The 25,950-nt window shown below is 39.5% G+C and overlaps 1 long non-coding RNA gene across 3 annotated transcripts; it reads right to left on the bottom strand.

Annotated features, from left to right (window-relative positions):
• Window positions 1–1,827: 1,827 nt before the first annotated feature.
• Window positions 1,828–22,638, bottom strand: LOC131497255 (uncharacterized). Of its 3 annotated transcripts, none has more exons than XR_009254842.1 (7): window positions 22,323–22,638; window positions 18,888–19,031; window positions 15,208–15,380; window positions 4,708–4,821; window positions 3,781–3,928; window positions 3,313–3,415; window positions 1,828–1,961 (listed from the first exon to the last, which is right to left on the bottom strand). It is a non-coding gene; the product is annotated as an uncharacterized LOC131497255 (long non-coding RNA). The 3 variants fall into 3 exon arrangements; XR_009254841.1 differs by having other exon boundaries at window positions 4,708–4,826; XR_009254843.1 differs by lacking the exon at window positions 3,781–3,928 and having other exon boundaries at window positions 4,708–4,826.
• Window positions 22,639–25,950: the final 3,312 nt, after the last annotated feature.

The raw sequence follows: 25,950 nt of genomic DNA on the forward strand, positions 1-25,950 counted from the left end.
GGGTGATTATGAAAATCAAATAATATGATGCATGTGGAGTGTTTAGCACATGGTAAGCACTCAATAAAATGTTAACTGTTACTGTCGGTGTACAGAAGTGAGTATTTTCCCAACAACACGGGCTGAGTTTAGAAATCCACAAAAAGTATGTGTGTCTTTGGAGGCAGGGACTTGAAAAGGAAGGTCTCCTAAAATTTTATGTGAGGTATAAGCGTGATATTTATACCACTGCCTCGTATACAGGCATTGTGGGCTTACAGGAGCACTGCATTCTTGGATGTAAAGTAAAATACTTGTTAAGATTATTGACCCACTTTGTGTTAAGGTATGCATTTCTTAAGAATTTTCGTAAGGTTAAACTTTCTTATGATATGTGAAGAAATTCTGGTGTGATGACTTTATTAGAAGATTCGTATTGGAATATTCATTGGAATACTTCTTGCTAACTTTAAGAAAATGTCCTCTCTCCCTTTCTCTCTCTTTCTCTTTCTTTAACACAAGACAGAGTAAGGGAAAGACAATGATATATGCCTTACAAAAGGCACCAGCTCACTCTTTTGCACTCTAGAATTTAATGCTTTCAAATTTTCTCAAAAATTTGAAATAAATATGAAACATAAATGACTATATTGTATTTTTTCTTTTATAATATTTCATTTGATCAATAGGATACATTTTCAAAATTTTTCTGTTAATATGAAAACTAATATATTTTAGTATAAAATTATTTTTGCAAACTTTGTTTTTTCAAAAATAAGAAAATAAGAATATCACGAAGATAATCAATTTTGATTTCTTTCCTCAAAGTATTTTGTCAGTAACCATATACTCAACAGATGATTAAAAGTCAGATAAGGAAGTTGTCAGAAGCATAAACTCAGGATATATATTTCCAGGTTTCTTACTGAAAGATGGTTGAGGCTTCATTATTCTGAATTTTGAAACGGGCAATTAAAAGTAACAAAAAAACCCAACTTCAATTTGTGTAAAAGTGCAGAGACAGCATATGCTATTTCATGACCTTCCATTACTTACAGTAATTTAAATTAAAAGTATGATAAGAGATTACCAACAAAGGTCCTGTCCAAGCACATCTATCTTAAGAGAAAAATAAGTAATAATGATGCATAACTAGCATATCATATAGTGAATATTTAATATGTTAAGGTTTTAGATTCCAGATTCTACACACATAATTGACTTAGTAAATCCCTAACTTTTCAATATAATGAAAATGTAACATGAAATGGAGATTTAAGTGGATTTACATCACAGGTATCAAAATCTTAACTGTTTCAGTAAGGAGAATGCTATTTTATGTTTATAACTAATCAAAATCCAAAACATAGCAAAAAAATAAAAATAAAAAAAGGAACAGAACAAGCCTTGGCTTCCAAAAGCCCATATCACATCATGTCTTGTTTTGGTAAACTCTGATATGAAAACCCTATCAAGACTAACGCAGAGGAAGCACTACTAACCTGCCCTCTTCTCCTCAGGTGAACTCGACACACATAGCTCTCTGCGACTGTGGGAAGATGTTTTTATACTGTGGTGGGAGAGATTTCGTCTAGACTGGAGAAAACACTCTCTACATGAGGGTTATGTGTCATGGGAAAGCACATTACAACAGGGGCTATAGAACTTCCTGCTCTGGGAATTTTATAATAAGAGCCAGGCTGGTGTCATTTCACACAAGACCTGCCCGGAGGTAGGGGAATGGATAAAATGACCTTTCCTGCCTCCTCCAAGGGCTATGACTGGTCCTTAATGAAAACCTGGTACCAAGGAATAGTTCGGTATGGAACAATGCTTTTAAGGCCAAAGTTTAATTTCATAACAGCAATCGGATACTGTAGATAGCTGGATTGCACTCTTTGGAGATGGATAAAATGACATGGTCTTTGGAGCTCATCCCAAGGGGCACTTTAAGGAACATTCTCTGCGAACTGCATCCTGTGCTGGCAAAGGCATTACTAGATGATTTAATGGGTCTTTTCCATTTCCAGGTCTTATGATGTATTATTACCACCATTGAGCAGTTACAGTCTCCACATGGTAACAGACACCAACTAGGCAGTTCGGCCATCCAACTTCAAAATTTCGTCTTGTTTCATCGCGGCACAGTTGTTCAAGACGGTAGCTGCTAAGCTCCCTTCCCCTCTCCTTTGAATTTGAGTGTGTTCTACACTGTTGTCATGAAGATCTGTCTATAGAGTTACTTGATTTTAATCTGCATTCCAAGGAGGTTGCTGTGAACGTTTATTGGTATTGCAGCCTATTCTCTTGGAAGTTAAAAGTCCTTGGAGCCTTGAATCTCAAATCTATTTAACTAGCACAGAAGTAATAGATATGGTCTACTTGGGAGATACCAAATATGGATGGTTTTGAATTAGGGGTGTGTGTGTGTGTGTGTGTGTGTGTGGGTGTGTGTGTGTGAAGCTAATTCATACCAGTAATGCTCAATGGACCATCAAAATAAAAGCTTATGTTGTTGCCTTTTACTGGTTCTTACATGCTGTAGCTCTCAAAAGAGATAGGATTGCTACACTTACTATTGAAATAGGCCACTGGGCAGGCTCTGGGAGGGAAAGAGGTACAAGGAAGCTTTCTGGCCTCCTTTTTGTATGTGTTCATGTTGAATGCCGGCTACTCTGACTTCTTTTCTGCTGCTACTGAAACAGAATAAGGTGGCACACAATGGGCACAGCAGGGAGGGAGGGGCAATGGGCAGCTCCCTGCGACAGGTGCAAGCGGCATGGCCACCACTTTCCCACACGTATCAGTGGGTCTCAAGTGGCCTTGTGTGCTCTGAAAATGAAATAAATGGCTGTGTGGATCAAGTGTCTGCCAATTAGAAGTTGGAAGCAAAAGAGCAACAAGGAGGTGGATGCAGAGGGTGAGGAGGGGAGGAGTGCAGTGACGGGGGTTGTTTGTGTCCTTGCATCTTTGTTATTCCCATTTCCAAAGCCTGGATGTGAAATCCTATCTGTGTTATTTCGCTTCCAACAATCATGCTCCACTGAGGCCCTGAGATGGTATCTGGGTGATGAACACAGAGAAGTTCCATTGTCCCCCCCCCCCCCCCCCCGCCCTTTCATCTGCGCTGAGGAAGTGCCGATAAGAGTCTTCAGGTGGAACTGGAAGGTTCCTAGGGAGGCAGACGCTGTACAAAACCTGGAGTGGGGCTCCCACCGGCAGTCTTTCCTTCTGTGCCAACACCTCCGCCCTCTACCTCATATATCATTCATATTTAATGGACTGATAGTGCCTGTCATATCCTTAAACCTGACCTGAAATTGTGATACTCACTTGGAACAATTTGAGATCAGACAAGTAGAAGACATGTTTGTGGTTAAGGAATTATTTTCAGGGGCCTGTCAAAGTGTTTCCATATGAGGCTAATGCCATTTTCCTAAGGAACAAATGCAAGAGACACAATAAATATTATTTCGTTTCCTTTTGGTCCATTAAAAAAAAAGAAGGAAAGAAGGCATTCACAGGGAGATTTTTCCAAGAGCAAGTAAAAAGTACTATCATCTAAGCAATTATTTGGGGGGAGGGGTATTTTGCTTTGATCATGTTTTTTAGATGAGGCTTGTGTGTGCACCTCTAAATTATCTATGTTTTAATTCATTTTTATTTTCTGCAGAATGTGGTGGGGGTTATATTCTCATAATTCCCTCTCCAAACTTGTTTGATCCCTACAATATCTCTTGCTTCGATCACCTCTAACTACATTCTCATTACATATCAAGAGCTTTCATAACCCCATGGTACCTGCTACTTTGTATGTGGAGTTCTTTTTTTCCTTTTCTCTATTTGGTGGCTTCTTCTCATTTTCCAAGACTGGGACCCCATGTCCCTTCCGGTGTCAAGCCTTCTCCAACCCCTCAGGCATAATGTAAGTATCCTCTTTGTTGGCCTGCTGCTTTGCAAGAGCAAATGCCATGCATTAATGCACGGTAATTATTTGTGAATATGGCTGTCTCCTCCCTGGGTGATGAGTCTGTCTGGAGCAGGGGACATTTCTCCTTCTTTAATTCCATCACTGTCTGATGTGGTGCTCCATAAATACTGATTGATGAGTCCAGGGATGAATGGGGCTTTCAGAGGTTAGGATGAGCCTGAAAAATGGGATTCTCAATCCTCTTTAATGATTTGCCACGGATGAGCATTAGAGCCCAGAGTTAGGAAGGCAGTTCACCATATTAGGAATTCTTCAATTAGGAATTCTGTAAGAATTCCTTTCTTAGTAATAAGCATCTTATGTGATACGTAAGGTTGATGTCAGATTTATAATCGGACTTTTTTTGTATTTGGTTGCGTATAACTGATGATGGTGTTGATGATGATGGTGATATGATATAATAACAATATCAATAGCTGACATTTATTATTTAATGTGTGCTGGGCACTATGGCAAGCAGCTTTATACATGTATCTTACTTCCTGCTAACAACACTATGAGTTACAAAATATTATCCTCACATTATTTGTCAGCAAATGGAGCCAGTTTAAGTGACTAGATGTGATCCTAGGGAGCCTGCTTCCAGAACATTACACAGGTATATTAGCATAAAACAAGGACCATGAGAAACAATCAGGAATCCTGTAACTGTCTTGGGCAGTTGTAGGGATTCAGCCTGTGATTTCTTGCTCTACTAGAATTGGAAAGGCATTGAGGGTTTTCTATTTCCATATTACCTGTAAATGTCCTCCAATCCCCTAAGAGTTCAGAAAGATGTTGATTGCATATCCTGGACCAGTCTGGATATCAAGACTGAGTGAATCCATTCAGCTGGGATTCTGGTTGTGTATCTAGACTTAGAAGAAATTTTTAGGATTAAGTGGCTTTCTGGAAAATGTTGGCCAAAAACCACATTCACCCCAAATTGCGGTATGAATGAAACACATGGGTTTTCTTTGTGTTTTCTGAAGAATTCCAGTGGTGGCTTCAAGCTTCTATTTCCCTGTATTTGTGTGGAGTCCACCAAAATAGCTTTGTACAAACAATAAAAAGCATGAAAAAGCATATGCACCTTGCCACTGCTTTGCCAATTGGAAAAACTCTTAGGATACATGTACACCAAAAAACAGTGGTTTTGGTATTGACCAGCATTTAAAATGCTAAAGACATTGCTTATTCCAGAGTTCTTCTGTCTTATACTTACTTATTTTTAGTTTTGCATTTGCTCATTAGCTAGTATTTCAAGCATTGCATTTTTTCCCTCAAATAGAAAATAATTAAATTATATTCTTTAAAGATATCTTAAACTGATGGTCAAATCTGCCACATTCTAATAAGGAGGGGAATAATGCTGGCTTTAAATTGGTGATACAGTATTTTTGTGGTTAACTGTTAGAAAATTTCTAATGTATTTATTCACCTTGTATTTTTAAATTATTTCAAGTTTGTGAAAGGCTTAAGGAAATGTTGAACGTGAAGGTAAATCTCTTTTCTATAACCATCACCAGAACGCATTCTAAAATGGTAATCAATGGTCTGCATCTATATGTCAATTCTATTTTTCTGGGGCATATGAGCTATAACAAACATTTTACCTTTTTTTTCCCAATTACTAGCCTTTTTTCAGATGACACCGAAAATGAGACAAGATTTACTATGTTGCAGTACCATGTTTGATCTCAAATATTTCTCTCCTTTTAGTCATAGTAATCTACCTGGATTTAGACAGACTATTGATAAAAAGGAAAGATTTGAACATGACTAGTGGAGAGTAACGGCAGAATTATTAGAAAACATTTGTACGGAAAGGCATTCTCAGTCTTTTCACAAGTACATTGTAAAAAAGTATTGATAACAATTTTAAGGAATGAATCTAATCTTTATCTGATGTAGCTAAAGATCTATCCCTGACTAAACTCTGTCAGAGCCACTTGCTGACGTCAATCTATGCTGAATAACTTGGGCATTTTTACTTATTTAGACATTAAGACTACTTAAAAGATTTAAAAGCATGTATATTCTAAGACTTCAATAAGTTACAGGGGTCTAACGTGACTCAGGAATGTGGGCATACTGAGTCCACTTAAAATGACCAATCCATAGAAGTTAACATCAGAGACACTTTAGATAAGTAAACTTTATTTTGTTTTTTGTAGAAAAGCAAATTGAGACTCAAAAGGTTAAATGATCTACAAAGCATAGTAGCAAGTAGTAGATATCATATCAAAATTTCCATGTCTCCAGAATTCAATTGTGACTCTAATATTTTAGAATCCAGGCTATGTAAGGATCATATCTATCTTTTTCTGTGTAGTAGCTATATTAGGACCAACTTTCGAATAAGACTGATATAATTTTAACTGATGAAGGCTTCCATACCATTAATCCAAGAGTAAATAGATAGTAAATGTTACAATAATCAAGTTGGGGTTAATTAGCCCCCAAATATGGTTTGGACAAATCTGATACTGAATTATGGTAAGTAGAGTGGCTTACATAGGGGAAAAAAAACTTAGTGGAAGACATTGCCTATAGGAAATTACAGAGGGGTACCTGGGTGGCTCAGTAGGTTAAGCATCTGACTTCGGCTCAGGTCATGATCTAATGGTTCATGGGTTCGAGCCCTGCACTGGGCTCTGTGTAGACAGCTTGGAGCCTACAGCCTGCTTCAGATTTGTGTCTCCCTCTGCCCCTCCCCTGCTCATGCTCTCTCTCTCTCTCAAAGATAAATAAACATTAAAAAATTCATTAAAAAAAAAGGAAATTACAGAACACTACAAAATAAGTAGAGAAACACACTTGTTACCACTAGAAAATACAAATCATACCTTTAGCCATAGCAGTGTCTAAGTATAGCGTGGCAGATTGTAAAAATGTTCTAATTCTCCATACCTCCCCATATCCACACAGTTTACAATGTGACTTTACAATTTCTTTCATCAAGAGAGGGTCTCCTTTTCCCCATCCCTCGAATCTGGACTCATCTTGCAACTTGTTTTCACCAGTAGGATGTGGCCAAATTGACAGTGTGCCATTCTGAACACAGGCTTCAGTGGGCCTTCTCTGTGTCTCTTCTCTCTTAGGACCCTTTCCATCTGCCATGAGAATGAGTTTGTGCTATTCTCTCAAATGATGAGAGACTTTTGGCTGAGCGTCACTTGGCCACCAGATAATGCTTCATAAGACATGTTAAGTGAAACCATCCTAGACCAGCCATCTCCCATTTGGCCCACAAGCGGACTGCAGATGCATAAGCAATCCTGTTGAGAGCAGTCAAACCTGGCCCAGATTGGAACTTCCGAGCTGGTCTGTAGACCTTTAAGCAATAATAGATGCTTACTATTTCAAGTCACTGAGTTTTGGAGTGATTAGACAGTGCGTGGTAATAGATAACTGATATGAAGAGTTAAACATTAAAGGCAAGACAAAAGTCTGAGAAAGACTCAGAAATTCTACACACCACGTATAATATTCAACTTGACTCAGATATGGACAAGGCAATTCTTATTTTCAGTTGTTACTTGGTTTGCTCTATTGACTTGGGATAAACAGGTAATTATCCTTTTCTAAAATTCTTATAAAATATCAGTTAAAATGGGGCTTAGAAGTCACTTAGTCCAACTATTAACTTTATAGGAAAGAAATAAAGGCCGGTTGGGTTTAAAGGAGGAGTCTGCATTTGCTTCTCCTGTTACTGATAGAGCTGGAGCTTAACATTTTTGCTTCTTAACATTGGATGCCTTGATTCTGCTCTGAATGAGACATTCATAAAGAAGATAGATATCATGTAAATATTATATTTTATGGAGCTCACAGCTATAGTTCATGGCTGCTTTATCTTTCTGAAAAAGAATTCGATGTCTTCATGCTGATAATCACATTCACCTATTACTGATAGCCAAGTGTCTTCAGTCTTTGTGTGAGGACATCTACTGGACTACTTTGTGTGAGGACATTCCTCAAGTTGAGTGTAGGATCGCACAGTGGTTATTGGATAGATGTAGCTTAATAATTTTGGTAGAGAAGGAAAACCTCTTCCATTTAGATCAAGGCCTTATTCACCTTGCCCCCTACATGTTTTACCTTGCGACATCCTCTCTCAGTAAGCAATTTCTTGCAGCATTCAGTGACTGCACTGAAGTCTCCACACCATGCCTGTGAAACATGGCTCTGAGCAGTTTCCTACTGGGAGTAAACTGTCATTTTTCACCACATTAAATTTTATGTTTCAAGCGAATGGAAAATGGATTTTATTATTTTCTCTCTCTCTCTCTCTCTCTCTCTCTCTCTCTCTCTCTCTCTCTCTCTCTCTTGCCACGAATGTTTTATGGCTGCAAAAACAGAATTTGTGGTTTCAACTGTTTAAGTTTGATGCAGAAAGCTATGGAACCTCTTATGTAACCTGATGGCCTGAATAATTAACAAAATATTTTGCTTTCCACCCTTTCTAAGCTTTAGCAGCAGCAAAAAAAATAGTGTATGCAACCTTTTGACCACAAAATAATAATAATGAGAAAGCCCCTTTTTATAAGGCCTGCTCCTACACCTACGCTAAAGATGCTATAATTGGGGGAGGCTAGTGCTCATGCAGGTGTGCTTGTGCCCCAGCTCTAATCAGGGACTACCTTTTGCAAGGAAGGAAACAGAGTCTATGAGAAGAAAAGCCAGGGCTAAGAGAAAAGAAAAAAACAAATGTGATGGAGACCACTTAGTAGAGATCCAGAGCCATATGGCCTCTTATCCCTTCTGAATCCAGAATTCGTGTCCTGTTGATCCGAAAAAAATATGGAGTACAAAAAGCGTGTGGGTGTGTGTTTCTTTTGGCTTACCCAAAACATTATTTCTCAGTATCTACTGAGAACTGAATGTCCTCCTAGCTTGTTCAACATAGTGTCACCCAGATGTATTTTAAATACAGGTGAGCCTCACTTTATGAAATCTGGGCTCTAGAACATTATACTGGTAAATTGAATTCTTACAATGAATTCTGTAATTATGTACATATGTTCATGTGTATAATATATATAAGTTATAGTACATGTAAGTACAAACGTATGATTATATTTTTTTAACTTCAGAATTTTTTAAACTCCGTTTGTTTAAAATTGGTTTTATTTTTATTTGTTTAAAGTTTATTTATTTATTTTGAGAAAGAGACAGAGGAGTGTGTGTGTGTGTGTGTGTGTGTGTGTGCGTGCGAGCACATGGTTGCGCACAAGCGGGGCAGGGGCAGAGAGAGAGGGACACAGACAGAATCCCAAGTAGGCTCCGTACCATCAGCGCAGAACCTGATGTGGGGGCTCAAACTCACGAACTATGAGATGACCTGAACTGAGACCAAGAGTCGGACACCCAACCAACTGCACCATCCAGGCACCCCTAAAACTGGTTTGAATGAGTAGTACTTGTCAATCTGTATTTTTGATGTTTCTTTGCAGTAACTTTTCTTCATGAAGTTAAAGATCCACGTGCACCAACATATATATGGACTCTAAAGGGTTCTGCTGTGATGTAAATATCGCTCTCCCATTTTACACTTTCCAAAAGGAAAGAAAAACACTTTTTTTTCATTTCAATTTGGATGATTTTCCCCTTGGTTACATTCATAAATGCCTTTATTAGCACTGTATACTCTTTAGGGGAAGAAAAGCTTATTTTACTTCTAACCAGAAAACACTACTCATTTGCCATGAATTTCCCCACCGTGTTACATAATGCTTCGGGTGTGTGCTAAGTGTAAAATCCATTTGCAAATGTGTTTGCCACATTTATCAGTAGAGTATGAAGTCTATGAGAGCAGGGACACTGTCCTATTCTGAGACTTCAGTCAGTGTTGCTACCATGCTACTGTGCTGAGATGCTGTAGAAATTCAAGACCTGCTGAATGACTGAATTAACCTACCAAGCTCTACTTCTAATAAATGTCATGCAATTAGCACACACAAGTTCACTTTTCTGACTCAGAGACTGAGGGGCAATAGTGAAGCACTTTCCTTTAAACCTGTCAGATATTGGGGGATACTCAGTTTCAGTAGTAGTAATAACACCGAATTTTAATCCCAAAGATCTTATTACAAGTTAGTCAAGCTCTCAAAGTCTGTTTCCTGATGAAGTAGGTACTTCGTGGGGTGACAGTCTGTAAAGATGCTATAAGGGAAACAGCTATATAGGATTTGGAATACAACATATACAATGTTATTATAGGAATCGTATAAAGCCACTAAATTTGGCCTAAACACATTCCTAAAGAGCATTAACGGAAGAACATAAATGATACTACAATTGATAATCACTTCCAATGATTTTATTATCATCCAAGACTGTACAAAAGCGGCTCTTTGCAAAGTCTCTGTAGGGTTTTAGTGGATGTGCTAAGGCTTTTGAGTCTGACAGACATGGTGTGGAATAGCAGCTTCATTAATTCATGAGTCACGTAAAACTGAACGAGTTAATACCCCATACTTCCATTTTCCCACCTACAAAGGGATGGGAGTACTCCTTTTTGGAGTTCATGAACATACGGAGTGACAGTGTTCATTTTAAATTGTAGTTTTTAAATTGTGTGATTTTAAATTGTAGGCTCTGGAATCGGATCACCTGGGCTCATACTCTGGCTCTATTATTTACCAGTCAGGTGAACATGAGCAAGTTACCCAACTTGTCAGTGCCTCAGTTTACTTAGGGCAGTTTTGAGGGGACGGCATTAATACAAAAATATATAGCATTTCCTAAGACATAGTACAGACTAAATAAATTTGAGCCACTCGGTATTATTATTGCTATAATTATCACTGATTAAATGGAACTTTTTTACAATACTTTTACTAAGCCATTCAGAGGAGGCAATTCCATTTGGAGAAGATGAATACTGGTTATTTGTTTTTAAAGAGATGCTTTGTCATATTTAGAAAAGTATCCGAATGAGGGGAATGGCTTATTTTCATGGCAGTTTCCAGAGGAGAAGACTCTTTCAGTGCTGGGTCATGCTCTAGCAGACAGGGGAGCTCCAAGAAGGCGGTAGTACTATACAAGAAGACTCCATTTCTTCTTATTGGATTAGCCCCATGTCCATCAAATGTAAATTCTAGTGACTAGCCATCCATGCTGCTTAGTTAATAACAGTCCTTCCATTCAGCATGTATTGGGTTTGGAGGCTGATGGAGTTTCCTTTTCAAATCAACTCTTTTGGAAATCCTTCCTAATGGAACTTTGTTCATATGGCCAGAGAACAATGCAACCAAATAAGCCACCAGCTGGAGTGAAAGAGACGGCAAAGCTAAAAGGCATATCTCATTCTGGGGAAAATTAACCTCCCAATTTTGCTCAGTAATTGATTCCATCTGACTGAGGAGTTTCAGTCTCGATTGTGACTGTCATTTGGATAGCTGGGAAGCAAAAGCCTGTAATTACAGTCAAGCAACCCTGTTATCAGAACCCAGGGAGGGCTTTGTCTCTTCCTACCCTGGGTGATCACAGGTGAGGCTGGCCAGGGAGGGAGGAAGGAGAGAGGGGAAAGTAGGCTGGTGGATCTTTCTCCATGAGAAAGAGCCCCCCAAGGCAACCTCAGCCATGGAGAAAAGGTCAGAGGTCTTTGAGAGCTCTCAAGTTTTCATGATATGAACATGAAGAAGCGAGAGCTTCCTGCTTGCTGCAAATTCTTCTCTCTGGGGAGATGCTTTGCTTGGAGATAGCTAATAAAGCTCTACGACTGTTATGATTAACAGGTAGTTGGAGAATCATAACAGTGCTGCCTATAATATGCCATTAGCAGCTGTGTAAATAACTATTATGTCCAGATAGGGTCTGTGAACTGACAATGTAAACGCTGAACTTGTACAGAACACATTAAATAAGAAAAATTAAAAACTGGATTTGTCTTTACCTTCCATATACATGTTAAGTGGATGTTGTTGAAACTTCTAAGCATTGTTTGACTATCATGATTAGACTAAGTGTGATATTTACTGCTTTTTGTCAGTATAGGTATAAGCGCTTATCTTATTAAAGACAGAGATGAGGCTAGGAAAAGCAGAATTAACTGAAAACTGTGTCTAATGGGATGAAGAGGTATGGCTTTGGTCATTTTGTACTAGATCCAGTATCCTTTTAGTAATGGAACTAGGGTCTTGGACTGATAGTTTCAATGTCAAGATTCAAGTACCAGAAAAAAACTGACACACTTTCTTATTTATTCACTTCTTCGGAGTATACTCCAAAGATGTTAGAAAGATTATTGGCACTATTTTTTACACACCTACAAGTAATTCTAGAGAAATTAAAATGATGGCTTTCATCAACTTCATACAACTATTATGCCATAAGAAAGAGGTGTCATTGAAGCTACATTTACTACTGTGAAGAGATGGGCTGTGTTGGCAGATGAAATCCTAGCGGCTAGATGATATATCATTTCCATTATTATTAATAATGCTTATACCTAATATTTGTATGCTATTATGGAGTTCACAGAACACATATGTCACTGGCATCATTTAAAGATATTGGATTGAAATTGAAGGATATGGTCAGGTTGATTCCATTAAAATTAACTTATTAATTACCTACCACATGACAAGTACGTCTTTGGTGATCCAAAATATTGACAAATAGCAAAACTTTGCAAGAATATATAGGATTATAGTTTGAGTGTACTCAGAACACTATGATGAAGATAAATGTTTATGGTCATGGAGAGAAGAGAATTTGAGTCCTATCTTGAGGCAATCCCAATTCTGGTCTTCTGAATGTAAATTATATAAGCAATTATCTTTCACTTAAATACAGTTCCAAATATTTTTTTTTTAACTTATGATCATTAGTGTATGATGAATAAACTTATGGGAAGGATATAGTAAATATTTTAATTAATTTTTCCCAGGTAGAAACTTAAGAAAAAATAAGATACTTAGATTCCTTCATACCACCTCTTTAGGAGAATACAAAACTCATGTCAAGGTTTAAAAAAATGAAATAATATTGGGGCACCTGAGTGGCTCTCAGTCAGTTAAACATCTGATTTCAACTCGAATCATGATCTCATGGTTTGTGAGTTTGAGCCCCGTGTTAGGCTCTGTGCTGAGAGCTCAGAGCCTGGAGCCTGCTTCAGATTCAGTGTGTGTGTCTCTCTCTCAAAAATAAATAAACATTAAAAAAAGTTTTTATAAATGAAATAATAAAATATAGGCCTTTACATTCTTTCTTAGAGAAACAAGAAAATTGCTATTAATCTTAAATTTGGAAGAGTAAACACAATATATGTCTTGTATCAAAACTAAATGTAAAGGTAATGTGTGTGTTAGCTACTATGAACCAACACAAATACCTCTGGTACTAACCTGATTTCTTTTCAGGCTTAATATACTCATATGTTTGGGGGGGGGGTGGTAAGAAAGAGCAAGATAATGGCATTTACAACTTGCAGCATTGCTGTACATGTTAAATGAGAATACATACAGTTTGACCTAAAGACCTATGAAATCCAATCATTTCCTTATTTCTTTTTTAGCCACATTGCTACATGTTACAAAAATAGACTATATATTTAACCAATCCAGGACTGCTATTAGGTTGAAACCAACTTTTGCTATTACAAACCATGTTGAATATATTAACCTTCCCCCCTTTCCAGTACTTCCTCATGAGTGCTGTTTTATCTTCTGAAGATAAATGCTGTTGGCCATTGAAGAGGGCCCAGGTAAACAGCCTATATGGCCATTTTCCATTTTACTAAAGGGACTTGGAAGGGAAAGTAAGGCAGAAAGCCCGCAGACTGGACACTAGGGCAATCTAATTACTGAGGTCAGGCAGCACACTGTTGGGACCCCTGGAAGGCTGAGTGGCTGCAGTATGGAAAAATCCCAATTAGATGATTAATTTAGGTTCTGGGTGTGCTTTTTGCCTATGGCCATGGAGTCAGGAAAAGAAACAATTACCTCTCAAATTGCCATGCTGGACCGATTAATTTTTAATTGAGTCTTGTTAAAGGCATGGAAAATTGTGACATATATAACCTGCAGAAATAGTCCTGAGCCAGTGGGAGCCACTCTTCTCCCCACAGGAATCCACAGATTTAACCAGAAAGGAAAGTGATTCAGATAGAGCCTGGAGGCAGGGGTTGGCAGTGATGTGGAGAGGCTTTGGCTACCTTGGAGAGAAATCTGCTCTTCAAAGTAGTGTCAAAGGGACAACCGGTTTTCCTGTTTTCCTCTATCTCCAGGTCACCCCATTGGGCCTTGCCATGCATTGAACCCTTTTTCCTATTACTCGTTGTCTAAAATGATGACAATTCCTTAAATCTCATCATTGTGGGGGATATTTAGATTAGACCAGACCCTGATCCTTCATTTTTCTTTAGCTCTGCATTGTATGAGGAGAAAGAGAGAGAGTGTCTTATCCTCAACGAATACTCAAGTTGGAAATTTTGGTCTAGGTTGAGAAACAAATTGGAGTATTGGAGGAATAGAGTGGGAGCATGAGGTGACTTTCAGGGAATACAGATTTATACCAGGACGAAGAACCTTCACGTGGCATCCTGGAGTATGTGACTTTTGAGGCATTGTGGAGGTCGAACTGTTAGTTAACAGGATCTCATCTTCAATCAGCATCAATATGCTAAAGATATTTCACTGTACCTTTTATAGATGTCAAGCATTCCCGATTCCTTGCGAATCTCAGGAGCTATTCACAGTGTCTGTGAACAGACTCAATAACAAGCCCAAATAAGCTCGAATTATTTACATTGATCTACCGTATACAATTTCATCTAAACCAGTTAGGATTATTTCCTTATTAGGCAATTCCCTCTTAAATCTGATTGGTCTCTTTGACTTGGTATCAAGGAGATACTAGTAAGTGACAAGAGGTATTCTTTTTCTTACTTATATTTCACCCTTCTGAGCCAGAATCGAGCCAATCGTCCAGCAGAAGTTACAGAAGCATTTGAAACAGCCAGAGTTTCAAAGATTAGCCCGTACAGAATGACTGAAATGTTAACAGTGATAAAGTGCTGGTTGTGGTAAATTCGATTACTGTTTGACAGTACTCCCTTCTCTCACTTCCATGGGGGTAATGCACTTTCAAGGAAATTAATTGGAGACGTGGCCATGCGACGTTTCAGCTTCATGATAGGGAGACAGTGTACCTCCCCATCCTTCCATCAGAGCTCAGTCATTGTCCTGTACGCGTTAATAGAAATCCATGCTACGTAAGGATTAATAGAAATGACAGGGTTCACTTACATGGTTGGGGTTTGCTCTCTTGTCCCTCATGTTGTTGCCATGAGATGATCATGCCCTGGCTAGACACCTGGTCCACGTAGACACAGGGAGAGGATCCAGAGTTAAGCTTCATCTTGGGCTGTTGAGTTGAGCTTAGCCTTGAGCCTGGCCGGGATATTCAACTCCCAGCCTACCTGCAGATGCATTATCAAGTATAAATATTTACCAACATACACCATTAAGCTTTTGTGGTAGTTTGCAGGAATAGACAACCGATACACTAATGAAAATAGTGTGGGTTGTATGACCGTTGCACAACCCACGTTAGCATTCATCGCGGGTTTTATAGGCAAATAATACAAGTTTTAGTCATCTAAAGAGAATATCTGCATTTGTGTTTTCTTTGAGATGGTCTGCTTGAAGCCAGGGCTTGCCTTGTGTCCTTGGACAAGTCACTTGGGCCTTTTTATGTCTGTTTCTCCATTGGAGGAAAAAAGATATTACTTGCCACCTACCTTTCCCCAGGGGTCATAAATTAACAGTTGAAAAACTCTTTGAGATCTCCCATGAAAGGTGCAATTTGAGCAGAAGCATGCCTATTATTTATTTTTATTATCCATTTTAAAATTGAATACTTAGAGCAAATAGATTTTCCAGCCACCAAAAAGGAAGTCTCTTCTATGCCACAACATATTATGTATTGGGCACTCTCCAACTAGAGACTATATTTCCCATTTATAGCACTAATTTAGATGTTTATGGGTCTGTAAATGTATTCCATTTCTCCTGGGGCTTCTGAATACCTATAAGAGTCTAATATTTTGGAACACTAAATGATTCTTTGGGCAAAGTATAAAATAGGGGAACAAGAAAGGCAGGGAAAGGATTACATAAAAAGGGAGACACTTTTTACAAAATAAAATAATTTTAAACTCCCAGAATTACTCTGCAGCGTAGTCCAATTTGTGATTACTGTCTCTCCCTCATGTTACAAATTATCACTTTTATATTGAGCTTCTACTGAGTGTTCAACACAAAACTATTTGCAGAAGAGAATATAACCGTGTTAATAGCGCACATCTGTACCAGCCTTCACTCTGGGCCAGGCACTGTGCTGGGTGCCTTTTAATAAGTATCCCATGTATTACTCCCCACAACGTAAGGAAAGATGCACTGTTATAACCCTCACTGTAGACAGTACAAGTGGTACAAGTGAATCACTTGCCCAAGATCACACAGAGGTGGAATCATGGACTGAATCCAGGCTCTTCTTTTATGAAGTGAGTCCAACCTCTTCACCATCATGTGGTTCTTATTCACAACTTTTGGGGGTAATGAGACCAATGTAAAAAGAGCTTAAGATATTTTAGCATCCATAATGAAAATCTCTGTGATGCCCTCAATGTGACTGCAGGGAAAGAGCTGGTATGTAAGGATATGGAAACCAAAGCCTGGTGTGACATTTCCAGTTTGTCTGCAGCTCGTGTTTATTTTTGCAATCCCTGTTCCAAAACTGATGTAGATAATCAAGTTTTCAGTCAAAACACTAATTAAAATAGCCCTTTCCTGATGGGCTATATAGAACTTCCTATGCAATAGAATGGTTACTTAACTATTGTTCTCACTCATAAAGACTTGACTTTTGTAATTTCAAAGATAGCATTATGAAGACTAGTAGGATGAACAAACATACATGAACGCAAAGTTTGGAATCAGAGGAGAAATCACGGATGAGGGACTCTTTCCAACTTGGGATTCCTGTATGGGGCCCTGGTCTATGTCAAGCTGTAGAAGCCAGTCTCTTTTTAGGAACCGGAAAATTCAAATGGCATTTCCAAAAACACCTCCATGTTGCTGAAACCCCCACGTGGAGGAGTAATGTTTTCGTCACTCTCATCTACCTTATAAAATTTTACACTTGCCAGGGAGAAGAGGTTGCTTCTAGTCACTGAGGTTCCAACATAGTCATGAATAATTCTGAACTTGGCTCCCTTAACAATATGCCCTGGGGGCTCATGCCATTGTTAACTACTCTTCTAGTTTTCAGGGACTGGGTTGAAGCCAAGAGGCTCCGGCTTCCTAGTGGGGTGTGAAATTCCAGCTTTGTCAGTAGTTAGATTGGTATGTACCACGTCACCTTGAAAAAGGGAAAATCATTTTGAGGAGACATTTTAAACTCTCCAGTCAATCAGCCATGTATTAGTTACCGTCACTACACAATGATATGGAAAGAAATAGGGGCCTCTACCCCTCCCTCAGGTTGATCTTAACATTCAAGGCAGTCGAAGCAGGATAAGCTGTGCCCGGACTTGGGTTTGCAGAGCAGTCTGAGAGGGGGATGGGAGCTGGGACTGACTCTGTTCTTGATCTTAATCCTGTTTCGGCCACTCTCTTGCTATGTGATTTTGGGCAAGTTATTCAACTTCTCAGAGTTTCAGTTTCCTCAGCTATATAACCTGAGAATAATACCTAAGTCTGCTTTTTGTGGTGGATATAATAAAGTCATTGACCACACAGGAAGTAGACAATGTATACTACCTACCTACCTACCTACCTAGTCATCCATCCATCTGCATGCTGTGCCCATCAACCTTTTATCAAAAGAAGTGCTTGAAGAGGGTTGTAGTTAAACTGGGAGAGAGAAATATACTACTTGGTGAAGTTGCTCAACCCATCACAGAGCACCTCCATGTTTATCAATTCTTCCAAACATTAAGGAAAACATGATTTTAACATAACTCTGTATAAGGCAGAATATCTTTTGAGAGTCTAGAGGGGTGTGTGTGTGTGTGTGTGTGTGTGTGTGTTTAATGGCTTTGATTCTCTCAACTCCTTTTGCTAGCTGAATCTTAACTGGAGAAAGAAAATTTTAAATCATTCAATGACCCATTCAGTGCAAGAATTCCCCCTGTATTGCCCCTGGCAGGTTGTGATCCAGCCTTCACTGAACCCAATGGGGAATTTAATATCTATCATGCATGAGAACCTTATGGCCAGCTTCAAGCATTATAAATTCTTCCCTGTGCTAAGCCCACATCTCCTAGAGTCTCTGCCTTTTAGCTGTCTCCATTTTGTGCTCTATGGCCACAAAGAACCAGTTACTTCCCTAAAGAAAATCCAACATCTTGTAACTAAGGGCTAATGTGGCTCTTAAGAAAGAGGACTTATTTATGTTTCTGTAGAAAATAATAATGGTACTTATCCAGATTTCTTTACCAGACACCTTAGTAAATTGTGCCGTCCAAGGGCAGACAGCTAAATCTTTTGGTGGGTGCCAGGTTGCGCTGGTGCCACATTGAAAACCACATGCTTCACTAAAGGGGTGATCTAATGAGTTTATTTCTCTGCCCCGGTTCCAGCGACAGGGCTATTTGAGTGACTTCATTGCAATCAGTATTGCTGACTAATGCCTGTATCAACACCTACCGCCGCCACCGCGGGCACTTCAGTGATTTTACGTTTAGTTTGATTTCTCCAGACAGAACTTTTCCACATCATTGGAACTAATTGAGGTAATGGAGAAATTATTCTGGTGCCAGAACACTCTTACTTTCTTTCGCCCACTTCCCCCCTTGGTATTGAAAGACAACAATGTGCACAGTCTCTCAGTGTTTCTTTACAGCAAGAGGGGGAAGCTTGATCATGTCACCGTTACGCCGAGCCCACGCTTGGACAATTAAGGCTGGAAAACATATTCTAACCTCCATCTTTCTCTGCTTCCCAAGGCTGTGGCTGCACGGTCCAGCACTGTCTTCGTGCCATGCTCCTGAGCTGCTTCTCAGTGAGGATTTAGGAATCCTTGCTGTTGTTCTCCAGACTGACCACAAGACATCTTCTAATAGTCACTAAAACAATTAGCAGACAGAAACAAACATTTATGAGAATGTATTCCACCTTAATTACATGCATTGTCTGCCAGTGTTTATAGCGTCTCAGAGGGAGTTTGGAGGGAAGACGGAGCTGGCTGAATATGGTTTTGATTACAGGGATTTGTATCGAAGGTGGAATGGTGCCTTTTACTGACTCCCCCCCCACCCCTCCCCAAGCGGCTTTGCATCCCTCACTCAAGAAGGTTGAACGAATCATTCCCTAGACAGCATGGCATACTGCAGAGTCCCTGGTATTGCCTTGTGTCAATAGTTAGGGGCTTAGTAAGCATTGGAGGTTGAATTTTGGTAGACTACAGCGAGCTTCTCCACTGCCTGGTTTGGATTTTAAGGGGCCATGCCACAGTGTGAGAGGGTAGGATAGCCTCTCAACAGATCAGAGGCCTCTGCTTGGCACAAGAAATGTTGGTTCATCAGCAGGGAGGAAGCGCAATTAAAGATGAGTGGGAACACTTACAAGTCTATTTGAGGTTGGAGGGAAGAATCTAATACATTCTCAATAATAATTACTTTAATAATAATATTAGTTTGCATATTATACCACGTTCCGTTTCTGCGTTTTCCTTCCCTCTCCGGTTGCTAATCTTGCAACCTCTCCCTTATTGATCTGTTCACCCAGACTGGGTAGCAGAAATGATGAGATTTGAGCAACCAGTTGCAAATTTATCTGTGTTACTACCAGTTAGCAACTCTGGTCAGCATTTGGTTAGAAGTGGCTATTTGAGCTCAGAGCTGAAATGGGTGTTTTACATTACTTGTGGATTTTATTTCTCCACATCACCTCTGACCCCTTTTGCAAAGTTAATTGAGGGTTGGCCTTTTTCAAATTGACTGCAGGAAATTGACCTTTGTGTTCACGCTATGTTAGGAAAGGCCTGGATGAAGAGCAAGTCAAGAGGGAAAATGGGAATGATCTGGCCCTTACAGTCATGCTCCGGCACTCTGTGAAATACTCACAAATTCCTTGGTGCAATCACGTAGGCCGTGGTACCTACAAGATTGTTTCCCTGCAGAATCAAACCATAAATCAGAAATTCCCATTTTAATTTACAGCATACTCTGATGGCTCAAAAATTTAACAGTCTAAAAGTCTCTTTTAAATTAATGTCTACTATGTTTATTCTTCTTTAGCCGAAGCCTGTTTGCTCATATTTTTTTTAATTTTATTTTTTATTTTTTAAAATTTACATCCAAATTAGTTAGCATATAGTGCAACAATGATTTCAGGAGTAGATTCCTTAATGCCCCTTACTCATGTAGCCCATCCCCCTCCCACAACCCCTCCGGGAACCCACAGTTTGTTCTCCGTATTTATGAGTCTCTTCTGTTTTGTCCTCCTCCCTGTTTTTATATTATTTTTGCTTCCCTTCCCTCGTGTTTATCTGTTCTGTGTCTTAAAGTTCTCATATGAGTGAAGTCATATGATAGTTGTCTTTCTCTGACTAATTTCGCGTAGCATAATACCCTCCAGTTCCATCCACGTAGTTGCCAATGGCAAGATTTCCTTCTTTTTGATTGCCGAGTAATACTCCACTGTATAGATATACCACATCTTCTTTATCCATTCATCCCTCGATGGACATTTGGGCTCTTTCTGTTCTTTGGCTATTGTTGATAGTGCTGCTATAAACATGGGGGTGCATGCGTCCCTTCGAAACAGCACACCTGTATCCCTTGGATCAATGCCTAGTAGTGCAGTTGCTGGGTCGCAGGGTAGTTCTATTTTTAGTTTTTTGAGGAACCTCCAGACTGTTCTCCAGAGGGGCTGCACCAGCTTGCATTGCCATTCTCATGTGTAATCACTGGTAGAGACAGCTGCTTGAGGCCACTTACATAGAAACCTACCTCTAGGGACTATCTGTCAGGCAAGTGTATCTGTTCCTTGGGGAAGAAGGAAGGGCGATGCGGAAAAAAAAAATGCGTGCATTTTGACCTTAACGATCCTGGGTTCAAAATGTGACTCTGCCACTCATTCTCTGACTTATTTTAAGAAAAGGATGTAAACCCCTGAATCTTAATGCTTCATCTGTAAAATGATGAAATTTGCAAGAAATAAGAGTATGTGAGGATCAAATGAGTATTTTCAGAACTCAGCACCTAGATGCTTAGTACCTGCACTCATTTTTTTTCCATGTTGTGTGCCTCTTCTGTGCACTGGGGATCAAGTAACAAAGGGAATAGACAATGGCCTACCCTCATGAAGATTATGCTCTTTGAGGGATGATTATTTACTTACACTTCTGGGGACAATGAAGAATCCTGGTTAAATCAGCAATGTGTGAAATCCAATAGGAAATGGATTGTTATTTTTAACTAGAAAACCAGCATGTTAGGGGCACCTGGGTAGCTCAGTCGGTTAAGTGTCCAACTTCAGCTCGGGTCATGATCTTACAGATCATGGGTTTGAGCCCCACATTGGGCTCTGAGCTGTCAGCTCAGAGCCTGGAGCCTGCTTCAGATTCTGTGTTTCCCTCTCTCTCCGACCCTCCCCTGCTCATGCTCTTTCTCTCTGTCTCTCAAAAAATAAATAAACGTTAAAAAGTTTAAAAAAAAAAGCCAGCATGTTAAATGGCCTCCTAAATCTCACAGCTGGATTAAATAATTCTGGGTCAGATTCTAGATTTCATGGTCTGGTGGTAAGGTCAGGCTGAGCTTGCAGACAGGGTGTCTGATTCGTTGCTTGATCCCAGACAAGTACTCTATATCTATCTGCCTTGATTTGTGTTTGTTTTATTTGTTTTACATGTAAAATTGGTATAACGATCCTTTTTTTAACCTCATAATAATACAAATGTAAAACCAGATAAAATCTGTGAAGGTGGCATACATAAAATATATTCGTAAGTTCATTCTGATTTTATTAGCCAACCAAGGTGTAGAGGCTCTCCATTCCAGCAACTTAATTATATGGACAAATTATTCAAAGCAAAACAAAACAAACAAAACACACAAGGCAGTCCTGGAGGAGTCTACAGATTTAAATACAGTGACCCAAAATAGATCCTGGACAGAGATAGCATGAGTGGTTTCACATTAAAAGCACCTGTGGAGGGGAGGCAGGGGAAGAGAATTAGGCATAAAGCCTCAGAGAGATCACTAACTCCATAATGGACACAGGGGATGCCTCAGAGACACAAGGGGAAGCCTAGACCTGGGTTCAAATCTCAGCTCTTTCACTTTCTGTTGTTATCAGTGATGTGTAACAAAATGCCCCAACCTAAGTGTCTTAAAGCAACAACCATTACATACGGGTCAGCTGGGCAGTTCTGCTGATTTGGGCCAGTTCACCCGATCTTGGCTGGGTTTACTTAGGAGTCTTGTTGTCAGCTTACAGGTTAGCCAGGGTCATGCTTGTCTAGGATGGCCTTGTTCCCATGTCTGATGTTTAACAGCTGGTTGTCTGTTGGCTGGGGTGAGGGATGTGGCTGGCACACTGTTTCTCATCATCTAGCATTCTAGTCTGGCCTTATTGGCAAGGTAGAGGTAGAGAGAGTAGAGGTGTCCAATGGATCCCAAAGCCCAAGCTCTGAACTGGGACCACATCACATCTTCCATCTTCTCTCAGCTGAAAAAGTCAGAAGGCTGGCTGAAATTCAAGAGGCAGGGGAACAGACTCAACTTCTTAGTGAGAGGAGCTTAAAAGCCACATTGCAAAGGCTGTGGGTATAGGGAAGTGTAGAGAATTGGGTTTTGTAATCTATCACACTAGTCTGTGCACTTAGACTGGTTCCTTCCTTTTTCTGAGGATAGCGAGTACCTCACAGGACTGCCGTGAGGATTAGAAACACATGTAAAACCCTAGATATTATGTAAAATCTACGGGCAGATACCACAAATGGTAGCCATGATTATTTTCCTCTTTACTTTTAGTTATACAAAAGTATAATTTTTGTATCATCTTTTTTGGTAATATACATTTTTGGTAATATACGTCATCACAGAACAATTTAAAACATATATGAAATAATATTTATATGGTTTATAATATAAAGTGAAATACATATAAAAATAAAAAATAATTTTAAAATCATTGGGGCGCCTGGGTGGCTCAGTCGGGCGTCCGACTTCGGCTCAGGTCACGATCTCGCGGTCCGTGAGTTCGAGCCCCGCGTCGGGCTCTGGGCTGATGGCTCAGAGCCTGGAGCCTGCTTCCGATTCTGTGTCTCCCTCTCTCTCTGCCCCTCCCCCGTTCATGCTCTGTCTCTCTCTGTCTCAAAAATAAATTAAAAAAAAAACGTTAAAAAAAAAAAATTAAAAAAAAAATAATTTTAAAATCACTGAAATCTCATTATCCAGCGCTAAGCACTATAAACATGTAGGAAACGTGGAAATTTCTCATAATCTACCATTATCCACATTGGCTTGACTAGATTGGTCTTACTTCACTTGACATTGGTAGGTTAGGCGGTCTTTCCCCATAACTTGCAGGTAACTACAATGTCTAAAACTAGACTCTTGATCTGCCTGTCTACCCCTTTCCTAAGCCATGTCTACCTACCCACCCATCTACTACAAGCTTCCTCTATCCATTATTTGGCATGTTGCCTGTTAATGGATCCACCTTTACCTGTAATTCAGGTCTATCTGACCCCCCGGGTTCCAGTCGCTTTCCCTCGGATCCACTCTGTGGGCTGGTGCCAGAGTAGACTTCAGTCCTGCTGTTCAAATCTTTCAGGTACTTCCAGTCACCTCTGGGGAGAGGTGTGTGCAAAGCTTCTGAAACACTGTGTGTGCAGAGCTTCTGAAAACCCTGTGATCTTTGCACATCCTGTGTTTTCTGCTTGCCTTCAGCCTCATCTTCATAGCCAGACCCCTTCTCATTTAGCTGGATCGTCATGTTATCTGTTATGCGTAAGCCTCAATGTGTGAGCCACACAGCCTTCTCTGATATGCGCCAAATCTCCGATAGCATTTCTCACATGGAATTATTGGTTTATATGTATGTTTCTACTACCAGACCCTGCATTTACTAAGTGGGGGGAAAGTCACGATGATTCAGTCACTAGGCAAACATTTGCCAAGCACATGGGCAGGGCATAGCATTTGAGATTGGAAATAAAATGAATGAGTGAGTGGTTGAACAACCTGCAGATCCTCCCATTCAGGCTCTCAGGGCTTCCACTAGTGGAACAGAGGACGAGGTTTAAAATGGCTGTTTGAGGCCACAGAACAGAAGGAAGTTCGTTGACCCACATGGACATAATGATCCCTCTTCCTCATGATACTTTTCTGCCCACGGGTTTTTAGAGAACATAAATTGGGAGCTCAGCTAATTCATTCCTTGTCTCAGCAAGGAATCACCAAATACAAAATCAGATCTGAGGAATGGAAAATATTCCCAGGGAGCCATGTACTCAGTCAGTGTCACATAGAATCCACTGTGATTAAGTCTGATGACTTACCCTAGATGCACATTGTGAATGAAAATAGGGGAAAATTCTGGTAAAGAAATGCTGATTAAAATATTCACCTCCTTTGAAAATAAACAGATTAGAAAGAATAGGTAACATTCAATGCTGGCAAGGCCGCTGTCAGGACTATTATTTTATAAACTATTTGGAAGTGCAAACAGTGCACTTTGGCAATATGTGTTAGTATCGTTAAGTGTTTTATAATTCAACAATCAATATCTGAGATCCTATAATAAAGAATCTGTCTACAAAGATGTGGACAGCAATGTATGCTCAAATTGCTCACCTATGTGAAATTATACAATGGATTTTAGTTGTCATCAAAATAGGAAAAGATTCATGACGTTTTAAGTAAAAATAGTACACAAAAATATATATGCATATGTATGATGTACGTACATCTGTATATCTAGACCTATGTAGATCTCTATGTTACTATCTATCGAGAGAAAAAATGAAACAGAAAGAAAAATTAATTTCTTAGCAGTACTTATATGACTTGAGTAATCATATATATCTTTTGTATTTTCTAAATGTCTTGCATTGAGAATGTATTATTTGAATGTTAGAAAATAGCCAGTAATTCGTGTAAAAGGCAATTGAAGAAAACCCCATCATTATGTGCAAACTAATACGTTCTGTTTTCCCCCTGAGACATAGGGACTATAGGACTACACTTATACATTTATTAACGTGGCTACATTTATGCACAAGAAGTTGCTAAATGGCCCTTTGGATACTTTTTATTTAGGAAAAACAACATTGCTACTGCCGCCTTGCGTGGAGAAACTCCAGACAAGAATTAAAAAAAAAAAAAAAAAGCAAGTATTAGAAACAAACAATATAGTTTTCTTTTAGAAACAAAACCTGTGTTTAGAATCCAAAAGTAATGTAATCGCTCTGGAAACTATTATCGTAAGTAATTCCATGTCGATTAGTTCATGCTCCCATGTCTCCAAGACATGTAAAGTCTAGAAGAAACAAAGGTTTGGACAGGAGTGAAATTAATCTTAGATTCTCAGCCCCATCCATGTCTCTGGGTAAGTCATGAGTGAGCAGTGACAGAAAATTCCTGATAGCCTCAAACCTTTCTTAAATGTAGACTTTTTTCACGATTTCTGGGTTCTCCCACCCTTATTTTGACTTCCCAATTGTTCCTATTTTGGAACATACTACATTTGGAGGAGTTGCCTCTTGGTCAGAATCCACTCTGTTTTCCATTTTCTTAATAATGCGCCTTCCTCCTAAGGCTCATTTGAAACCCTCAGGCTCCATTGTGTCTCAGGAAGGAACTGGGTGCCTGTGAGGTGAATCAAGGGAGAGAAAGCAAAGTTCAAGTTGTCTGCATGCCAGCTCCTTCCTGTGGGGCCTCCCGGCCTTGGTGGCCATCCAGATGGAGCGTCCCTTGGGCACTCTTTCATTTCTCTGAGCAGAGATACAGAACAATGGGATACGTGACCAGTATA

This window comes from Neofelis nebulosa, chromosome 16 (assembly GCF_028018385.1).
Source record: "Neofelis nebulosa isolate mNeoNeb1 chromosome 16, mNeoNeb1.pri, whole genome shotgun sequence".
Taxonomy (NCBI): Eukaryota; Metazoa; Chordata; class Mammalia; order Carnivora; family Felidae; genus Neofelis; species Neofelis nebulosa.